At 44.2% G+C, this 9605-nt stretch overlaps 1 pseudogene; it reads left to right on the top strand.

The window, feature by feature from the left end:
• Positions 1-760: 760 nt before the first annotated feature.
• On the top strand, positions 761-1068 carry LOC113260260 (60S ribosomal protein L36a-like; annotated as a pseudogene).
• The last annotated feature ends 8537 nt before the right edge of the window (positions 1069-9605 follow it).

Consider the following 9605-nt stretch of genomic DNA (forward strand, 5'->3'; position numbering starts at 1 on the left):
AACTCACCTTAGAGATTAAGACATAACTAAGTTAAAAGATGTAAAAAGATATACCATGAAAACACTAATCCAAAGAAAGCTGGGGGGCCTTTATGAATACCAGAGTGAACTTCAGAACAGGAGTATTACCACAGATAAAGAGAGTCATTAGATAATAATAAAGGAGACAATTCACCCACAAGACATAAGAATCCTAAATGTATACACATCTAACAGTGGAGCCTGAAGCATGCCTGAAGCAAAAACTGACAGAGCTCAGGAGACACAGACAACATCAGGACTAGAGTTGGACACTTCAACAATCCTCCCTCGGGAATAAAAGCAGAAAGAAAGTTAGAAAAGACATGGAAAACATGAAAAATACTATAAACTAACTTGACCTAATAGTCACAGAGAATTCCCAACAAACAGCAAAATACATATTCTTTCCAAGGGCACATGAAACAGTCACCAAGAGACACTTTTCATAAAACAGACTTCAGCGAAGTTTAAAATATTGAAATCGTACAAAGTATGTTCTCCCACCACAAGGGAATTAAATTAGAAATCAACACAGAAAGGTATTTGGGAAATTCCCCAATATTGGAAAATTGAAAACACGCTTCTAAGTAACTCAAAGAAAAAGTCAAATAAGAAAATTTAAAAATAATTTCAAATGAAAATTAAGGCAATGTACCAAAATGCATGGACTACCGATAAATCAGTATTCGTAGGAAAATTCATAGCATTAAACATGCGTAGTGAAAGTACCCACACAACCATGGTAAACATCCTTAAAACCCAGCAGACTTTCTCTAAGAAGTGTGGCAGATACCAACAAAATAACACAGTATGAGAAGGGTAAGTTTTTCATGTATCCCGGGGAAGCAGTGTTGGGACAGGAGGCAGAGTGACTATGGTGAGCAGACTAAGACAATTTTACAGAAAAAGGCTGAAACCATAGAGAAGATTGTGCAAAAATGCGTGGAGCCCAACTATAGATCTAAGAGAATGCCAGCTATCAAGAGATGCAAGCATTTTGAAGTAGGACGAGATAACAAGAGAAAAGGTCAAACAATCCAGTTTTGAGCTTCATCTTTTGTGTTATTCTAAACGCAATAAAATCTTGAGGTTATGTAACTTTGAAAAAAAATAAGCTTATACTAAGAAGAGAAGAATGGTCTCAAATTAACGATCTAATAAGTATTCACCTTAAGAAGCTGGAAAAAGAAACAGAAGGAAGCAAACAGAAGGAGGAACATAATAACGTGAGCAGAAATCTATCAAATAAGCCAGAAAAATAATAAAATCAATAAAACCAAAAGCTGTTTCTTTGCAAAAAAAGACAATTGATAAACCTCTGGTCAGACTGATCACAAAAGACACATATTAGCAGTATCAAGAAGGAAAGAAGGAACAGTACCAGATCTACGAATATTAAAAGAAAAATAAGGAAATATTATGAACTATGACAATAAAGTCAACAAGTTGGATGAAATGGACAAATTCCTTGAAAAAAATAAATAAAGCCCCTGACCTACACTGGTAGATGGTGAAAATGCTAGTGTTCACCCCCCTGAGGCACTCCAAGTAGAAAAACCGTAAAGATGTAGAAGCACTGAACAAAACAGGCATTTATTACTGGAGTAAAAAAAATGCAGAGTAGAGAGTAACAAAAGAAGCTAAAAAAGAGAGAGAGAGAGATCAGCAACAGAGGATTAGTTAAGAGGCTACTGCATAGTTTGGTGAGAGATGATGAGGGCCTGAACTACCAGGGTGGGAGTAAGAATTGAGAGGAGATTAAAAGTTGAGAACTATTTAGCAGACAGGTGCTAAATATTAGTGACTAACTAATTACGGGAAGAATGAAGGGGGCAGAGCAGAGAAAGGCTCACCTGTTTCTGGCTTGGTGACCAGGTGCCACAATTGATACTGGGACTAGGAGAGCAAGAGCCCCATGCTGGCAGAGCTAAATTTACAGATGTTAGGTTTGGGGTACCTGTGGGAAATCAAGGTTGGGAATGTTTAGCCAGCATCTGGATGTATAAATTTGAAGCAAAAGGGAGAAGTCAATATTGAAATAACATCGTAGGTGGAAACCTCACCTAGGGAGACTATAGAAAAAGAAGAAAAAATGGCTCAAGAGTAGAACCCCGGATTAGAAAATCATCTGAAGTTTGGGGAAAGCTTTGTGATTTTTGGAATAAGACAGTTCAGAAGCAAGTACAATTACCCACAAATATGTTAAGCAACATCTTATAATATCAAAAACTTAGAACAAATCTGAATATCAAAGAAAGAACAGAATGGTTAAGTTAATATGGAACATTAACTAAAAATGATGTTTAGGAAGAGTATACAATAATGTAGAGATTGCTTGGGATAAAATGTTAAATGTTTTCTGACCTTTCAAAAATATATGTGTATAGATATTATTTAAACACCAAAAATACGCATAGCAAAGTCTGGAAAGAAATACAATCTGAAGGTTTCAGAGGGGAGAGGGGTGGGGGGATGGGGTAGACCGGTGATGGGTATTAAAAGAGGGCACGTGTTGTAATGACCATTGGGGGTTATAGGCAAATAATGAATCATGGAACACTACATCAAAAACTAATGATGTACTGTGTGGTGACTAACATAACATGGAAGGAAGGAAGGAAGGAAGGAAGGAAGGAAGGAAGGAAGGAAGGAAGGAAGGGAGGGAGGGAGGGAGGGAGGGAGAGAGGAAGGAAGGAAGGAAGGAAGGAAGGAAGGAAGGAAGGAAGGAAGGAAGGAAGGAAGGAAGGAGAAGCAATAGGGAAAAAAAAGAAATACAACAAAGTGTTAGTATTAAATGTTTAGGGTGGAGCTTATGAGCACTACTACTATGGGATAATGTGTATCTTGCAAATGTGCTAGATAATACTCATGCGAGAAAATGTTCAAAAAAAGAAGAAACGTAGCGTTTGCTCGCATCTCTGGTGACTACGGTCATATCCAGAGGCCCAGTCTAACAGAGGGCCTGACACGGAGGGCCCCTCCAGCAAAGCAAGGCTGTAACAGAAGCCTACCTGAGTCGTGAAGGCAGCTCCACCGCTGTGCTGGAGGCCTCGGGAGTCTGCTCGGGCTTCTGCCTCTGCCCCTCGGGGGTGACCTCGTGCCTCCACCGTCACGCTGCACTGATGGCCTTCACCTGGGGACTCTCGGGAACCTGGCCTTGCTGGAGGCGCCGGGGCCTTCCCGGCGGCTTCCCAGAACACAGTGCCCAGCGCGGCCTTGGGCACCCTCCGTGGTCCTGCGGGTAGCGTGAGATGCTGGCCTCGCCAAGCCCCCGCGGCAGCTGCGCCAGAGCGTCTGGGCCAGCCCCGACCCCGGCGCTGAACATAGGTTCTAGGCCCCCTTCCATTTCTCCTTCCACTCCCGCGGCAGCCTCACAAGGCAGGTATGCACAGTGTTCCAGTCCCTGGGACGATGTCACTGGGACCCGAGCCCGGGGACTTGCCTAGAGCTGGGCAGCCAGGGCGACGTGCGGCCTCAACAGGCAGCGGTCAGTGCTACGGTGATGATGATGATGATGAAGGTGACCTGCGCCAAGCTCCAGCAGAGAGGGCGGCTGGTGCTCAGGGTCTCTCCGGGCCCTCGGAGGCCGCCTCTGGCCCGTGCGGCCCCACTGTGAGCCCCAGCGGGGCTGAGGTGAGGGCCAGCTGGTGAAGCTCCGGGGGCACGGGTGGGGGAAGGTCCCATCCTAACCTCGTCTCTGAGGGTAAAGCCCCAGCTCTTCCTTCCCGACTCATAATCCTGAGGAGAAGCGGCTACCACCACCAGAAAGCGGGAAGCGAGCCCATGCAGGCCCCGCCCCGAAGCCGCAGCCCCGCCCAGGTGTGGCCCCGCCCCTGACGTGGTCCCGCCTCCAGGACGCAGCCCCGCCCCCCGAGAGTCCTGGAGTTTTGCTGGTGAATTCTCTTGTACCGTTATTACTGACCGTTACCTGGGTGTGACCCACCAGGCCAGTCGTGAGGGAGATAGAGAGGACCCCTCAGGGAAGCTCAGAGAAGCTGGACAGTCGTCCAAAGTTACAACACGGTGTAACAAGAGTTGTGATGGTCAAAGTGAGAGCACCGGCCCCTCCTTGGGAGGGTCAAGGAAGGCCTTCCAGAAGGACCTCTCCTTCACACAGCAGTAAGGAAGGAGGAAAGAAAGGTGGGATGCAACGGTTTTGAAGATTTGATGATGAAAAGTTCCCATCTGAAGGCTTGCGGGCCACACAGCAAATCTGTCGGGGCGGGGGGGGGAGGCAGAAGCTTGAGGAGAATGAAGGAGGTTTGATAATTTTGTGTAGTTTCAGAGGAAGCCGACTCAAGGACCAAAGAGGTAAACTGGACAAGGGCAGACAGTTTTGTTTTTCTCACTGATGTGTCCCAGATGCTTGGAACGATGACGGTGATACTTTACCAAACTCCTCTGGTTTCAACTGGACGTGGATGATACACAGGTGATGGAGGTTTTTTCCAAGCGATCTTCTTGCTCTTAGCTGTGTCCTGGGACAAAGTCACTGAACCAAGCATCTCATCCTTTGTTCCTAAGTGACTTTTTGTAGAAGTCTATTCCAGCTGGGGTAAAAACCATGGGTCTTGTTCATTAGGGTGTCACCTAAGTCCCTGGACTGGGAGGGTGACTCTTTGGCTTGGTGTGTCCCTAATCCTACCTCCCTTCCTTGATGCATTTATCTCCTAAGGTCTTCTCATCCTTTGGGGCTACATTCTTTTTTCTGGCTTTTCCTTGGGGCCTAAAGCTTATGGACATAGGGCTTCTGCTCACCCAAGCTGCTCCTGAGCTGGGGATGCTTTGGCCTTAACTATTTCCCTCCGTGAAAGAATTCCAATTCATTCCTAAATTAATTTCTGTCATCATATTCCTTTTTTTTTTAAGATTTTATTTATTTATTTGACAGAGAGAGAGACAGCCAGTGAGAGAGGGAACACAAGCAGGGGGAGTGGGAGAGGAAGAAGCAGGCTCCCAGCGGAGGAGCCTGATGTGGCGCTCGATCCCAGCGCTCTGGGATCACACCCTGAGCCGAAGGCAGATGCTTAACGACTGAGCCACCCAGGCACCCCCTGTCATCATATTCCTAAAGTGGGAACTCAACTTAGAGAAGATACATACTATCCATCTTTGGTAAATTCTTTCTCTCTAGAACTTTTCCCCAAGGGCTGGGGCTAGGTTTTAAGGTGGGGAATTGGTTATTCTGGGGATTGGTTATCTGCATTTCAATTGCAGGAGGAGGGCATTAGAGTTGGAATAAGTGAAAGGGAAACTGGTGGGGGACAGCTATCAAAGAACAGGAGAGTAGCCAGCAGGGACTCGCTGTGCAGAGCAGGGACCTCAGAAGAACCAGCCACATTTCTGCTGCAGAGTCTGTGAAGGTTTGGGGATTTGTAAGCTCCTATAGACTATGCAATTTCTCCAGTTCGCCTTCGTATCTCCAGAAGAGTCAGAGGACTCTGGAGTAGTACACAACAATAAGGGATGCTTACCAACAGTAAAGTTGGTAATATGCCCTTTATTGCTTTAGAAATGATCCCCTCTTCTTTCTCCTCCCAAATCTGGAAATCCACATTCTTTGTGACTTGTATCTCCAGGAGTTTCTGGACTAGTAGAGCTGAGGAAAGAGTGTCTACCTGCATCCACATATCTGGTTATAGGATCTCCCCAGAGAAGGAACCTGATAGAAAAAAAAAAACTTCGGCTGGAAGTCACAGAATGATAAGGTAGGGAGAAACAAGTCCTCAGCAGACACCTGCCACCAGAAAGTTGATAGGGGCAAGTTTTTTGAGCAGTCAGTGCTTGAGGTTGTTGTAGCAGAGAGGCCAGACAAAAAGCCTCTGAAGATGAACTTTCTGGAACAGTGTTCAGTAAGATTGAAATTGAGCCAAACTGAGTCATTGTTAGAGTCTGGCAATGTGGGGTAGAGACAGTTGGTGGAGGGGGTTGACAGGCAAATGAATCCGTGGGATTCATGGAGTGAATGAGGCTTTGGTGAGAAATGAGAAGCTGAAGTCCTGACAAAGAGGGTAGCATCATGTGAAGGGGTGGGATCTGGTTGGGGAAGAGGGTCTAGTATCTGAGTGTGTTCCAGGAGAGAGGAGAAAGGGTAAATGATGGGAGTAGAAGATAGTCTGTTATGATTGTAGCTCCAGAGGCAAAAAGGGATCTGGTGCTCCATGATGAGCCTGAATTAGGGCACCTGGGGGGGCAAGTGGAGGCAGAGAGACCTTGTGGGAAAAAAATGAGGAAGCTGGTAGTGAGGGCAAAGGAAGGACAGTGAAAGATTAGGCAAGACCAAGGCATAGAGGACTCCCAGGCAGAGGAGAGAAAGCCATCATGGGAGTGGAGAAAGAGATGAGTGAGAATGTGGGAGAGCCCCTGGTGGCAATAATAGGGTGAAAGTCGGGATGAGGGAGTGGCCCCCACTGTGCAGGGCAGGACAGAATGAGAAGAAAACAGACTCTGTGGGAGCAGAGTCAGACACAAGAGGGAAGGTGCAAGGGTTGACAGGACTCTGCAGGGTCCTAGAAAGAGAGGCTGATAAATAGGTCAGTATGTGGGCTCAGCCAGAAGGACTGATAATGGTTTTTCTGGAAGGTCTAGTAAAAGAGTGGACGCCAGAGTTAAAGAGGGCCCAGGTAGAGAAGCTACAGGAACCAAAGGGGACACAGACAGAGCAGCATCTTCCACGGGCCTGCTAAAGGTCAACCTCCAAAGGGAGGCTTTCCCAAGCCCCCCTGTGCAGGTCTTGACCCGGCAGTTACTGAGATCAGGAACAGAATAGGAATAAGAGGCTCTGGAGAGAGTAAGGGCACCTAAGGCATGCTCCCCCTGCCCATTCCCCCACATCCTAGACTCATAATACAGGTATCCTCCCCCAACTTTTCCAAAGTTCATGTAACACCACTTTACAAAAGACCTACATTAGTACCTGTTTTTGCTAGCTGAAAGAAATCCGAAGAGGATTTTCACCTTTAGAACAAAAGATGGAAAGCAGAAAGTGTTTTTGTAGTGAGCCCTTTTTTGGATACCAACCTACATCGCTATCTTACTATATGCAAGCCCTAGTAAGCACTTCACATGTATTCCGTTCATTTCATCTCCCACAGAACACTCATGGTTCCAGATTTCCCCTACTTTTTGAAAGTTTGTGTTATGCAGCCTCGTTTTTAGGAAAGACCTACGTTACTACCTGTTTCCGTTACCTAAAAGACATCCAAAGATAATTTTTGCTTTTACAAAAAAAGGTGAACAGTGGAAATAGCGTTCAGCATTTGTGCTGCGGTGAGCCTTTATGAGGCAGCGCGCACCCTGAGCTCCTTCCCCAGAACTACACTCAGCATCTCAGCATCAAGCCGCCAGCCCTCTGAGCTGTGTGAGCTTCTGTGCTTGCTCTTGACTTATTTTGTGCCTCCTTTAGCAAATGTGCCCGAAGGTATCAGAAAAGCCTAAGAAGGTTTTTTTTGGGGGGGGGGGGAGGTGGTCTGGGAACATTCAAAATTTTTCCATATAAATCAATGGTAATGGTTCTTTGCTTTATGCCATTTTTTTTTTTTTTGGCTTATGAAACTTTTCATAGAAACACACGACTTTTGGATAGTGGGGAAACCTGTACACCTTTTTACCTCATCCCAAGGCTTGCTTTCTCATTCTGTTCCCTATGGGTTCCTCCTTTGGGAACAACCCGAGGCTGCACTGGGGCCCCAAAATCACACAGCCCATCCTAGGAAGCAGGGAAACAGAAAAGAAGGGAAGAGATTAATCACTTTCAGAAAGGTCCCATGCCATCACAGCTTCTTTCTGGCAAGTTCTACAAGCTGGTAAAACAAGAGACTGAGTTACATGTTGAGAAAGTGAAAATTAGTTTGGCCTGAGAAACTGAAAATCCACCACGCCATTCATCAAGCTGAGAAAACAGACACAAAACACAGATAAAGCCAGCTGCAAAGTTAGCAGAAAATTCTATTTCTCCCAAAGAAACATTGCAGCTGTAAAGTGTTCTAATGGCACTCAGTAGCATGACTATTACTTTGCTAGTGAGAAATCTTGCTTTCTAAAAATCATAGTTTATCAGAAACTACTTTTGAAATAATTTCAATAAGAACAAAATATCCTGCTCTTGTCTACAGGATCTAATTCACTTTAACACAAAGCATCTGCCTTCATATCCAACCCAGGAACAGATTCAGGATAGGGGTTTGGGCATATAACATTCCACATTTATCTGAATTTGTAATTTCAAAGAAAAGGAGACCTTGTGTCTATTTCACCATTCAGGCCTGATATTGTCCCTTTTTCACACAGTCCTCCTTTGCTTAAACTTATCAAAATACTGTTTCATATAAATGTCATCTAAATGCCACCCTTCCTCAAAACCGTACCATTTAACATTTCCCTTTCTTGGTGACACACCCCATGGTTCCTCTGGTGTGTGACCTCCACCATTGCAATGAGTCAATAAATCTGACTTTATCAACTACAACTTTGCTACTGGTGTCCTAAAATAGGACATTTCGAGGTTCTCTTGATATTTGGTCAAGACCTTCCCTACTAAGCATTGGCCTCCTTCACTCATAATAATGTATCTGAGACTCCTTGAATCTCAAGACATTGAAGGTCTCTCTGTCTTTGTGTGGTTTTAGACTGAATTTAGATTCTGATATTGAAGGACCAAAGATACAACCAGTTTAATATTTGCTGGAATTTTTGGTTTCTTGATCAGACCTGAGTGTCCCCTGGTAAAATGTGGTTTTTAACAACATCTTCTGTTTGTCTATGAGAACTTTCTCCAGTCTTTTCTAGGTGTGAGAAATTGGCTTTGGCAAAAATCTCTCCACACATTTGAGCCAGGTGGCTGCTGATTTCTCAGGTCAGCAAGTAGCAGCAGCCTAAACTTAGTCTGAAGACTTAGAGCACAAGTGATATTTTGCCTCTGATCCACAGTCCAAAAATCTCTCGTGGGCTTGTCTGCTAATAAGCTTGCGCTAGCACCTGGCATAACTTCACTGAGGATAAATTAGAATTATAGTGGCCACTTGGGGAACTTTGACACAAACAAGAATGTTCATTTGAGAAATGCCCGAGGCAAAAAGGGAACAGAAACTCTCAAGAGGAGATTGTATAACTGGTCTAAAAGAAAGAGATCACTGTGATTAATGTAGATTTCCCCTCTGTTTCCATTCCATAGGGATTAATAAACACTGGCTTTTAATTGTATGGCTTGATAAAATTGTCAAGGGCTTGAGTTACTGTTTAAACCTGTAATGACTTTCTCTTTTGTGTCTCTGTACATATGAAAAAGTTCTTCCTTCATATAAACTTTCTCCCTTCTCCTTAAAGAGAGAAGATAACCTTTTACATTGATAACTTTGTATTTGTCTAAAGCTACCTTTCACTCAACTTTGTTGTTCTATCCCTCTGTTTTTCCCTCACTTGGGAAATTCTAAACATCAATTTGATGCTCAGGAAAAAAAATCATGTCATTATTTTGCACTAAATAGTCAAAATATGTGTGAAAAAAAGACAATAAAAATGTTGGTAAACTATTTTGCATTATAAAATATAGACAAATGTATTAAAATACTAACCTTCATTACTAC

Source organism: Ursus arctos, unplaced genomic scaffold, assembly GCF_023065955.2.
Source record: "Ursus arctos isolate Adak ecotype North America unplaced genomic scaffold, UrsArc2.0 scaffold_18, whole genome shotgun sequence".
NCBI classification, from domain to species: domain Eukaryota; kingdom Metazoa; phylum Chordata; class Mammalia; order Carnivora; family Ursidae; genus Ursus; species Ursus arctos.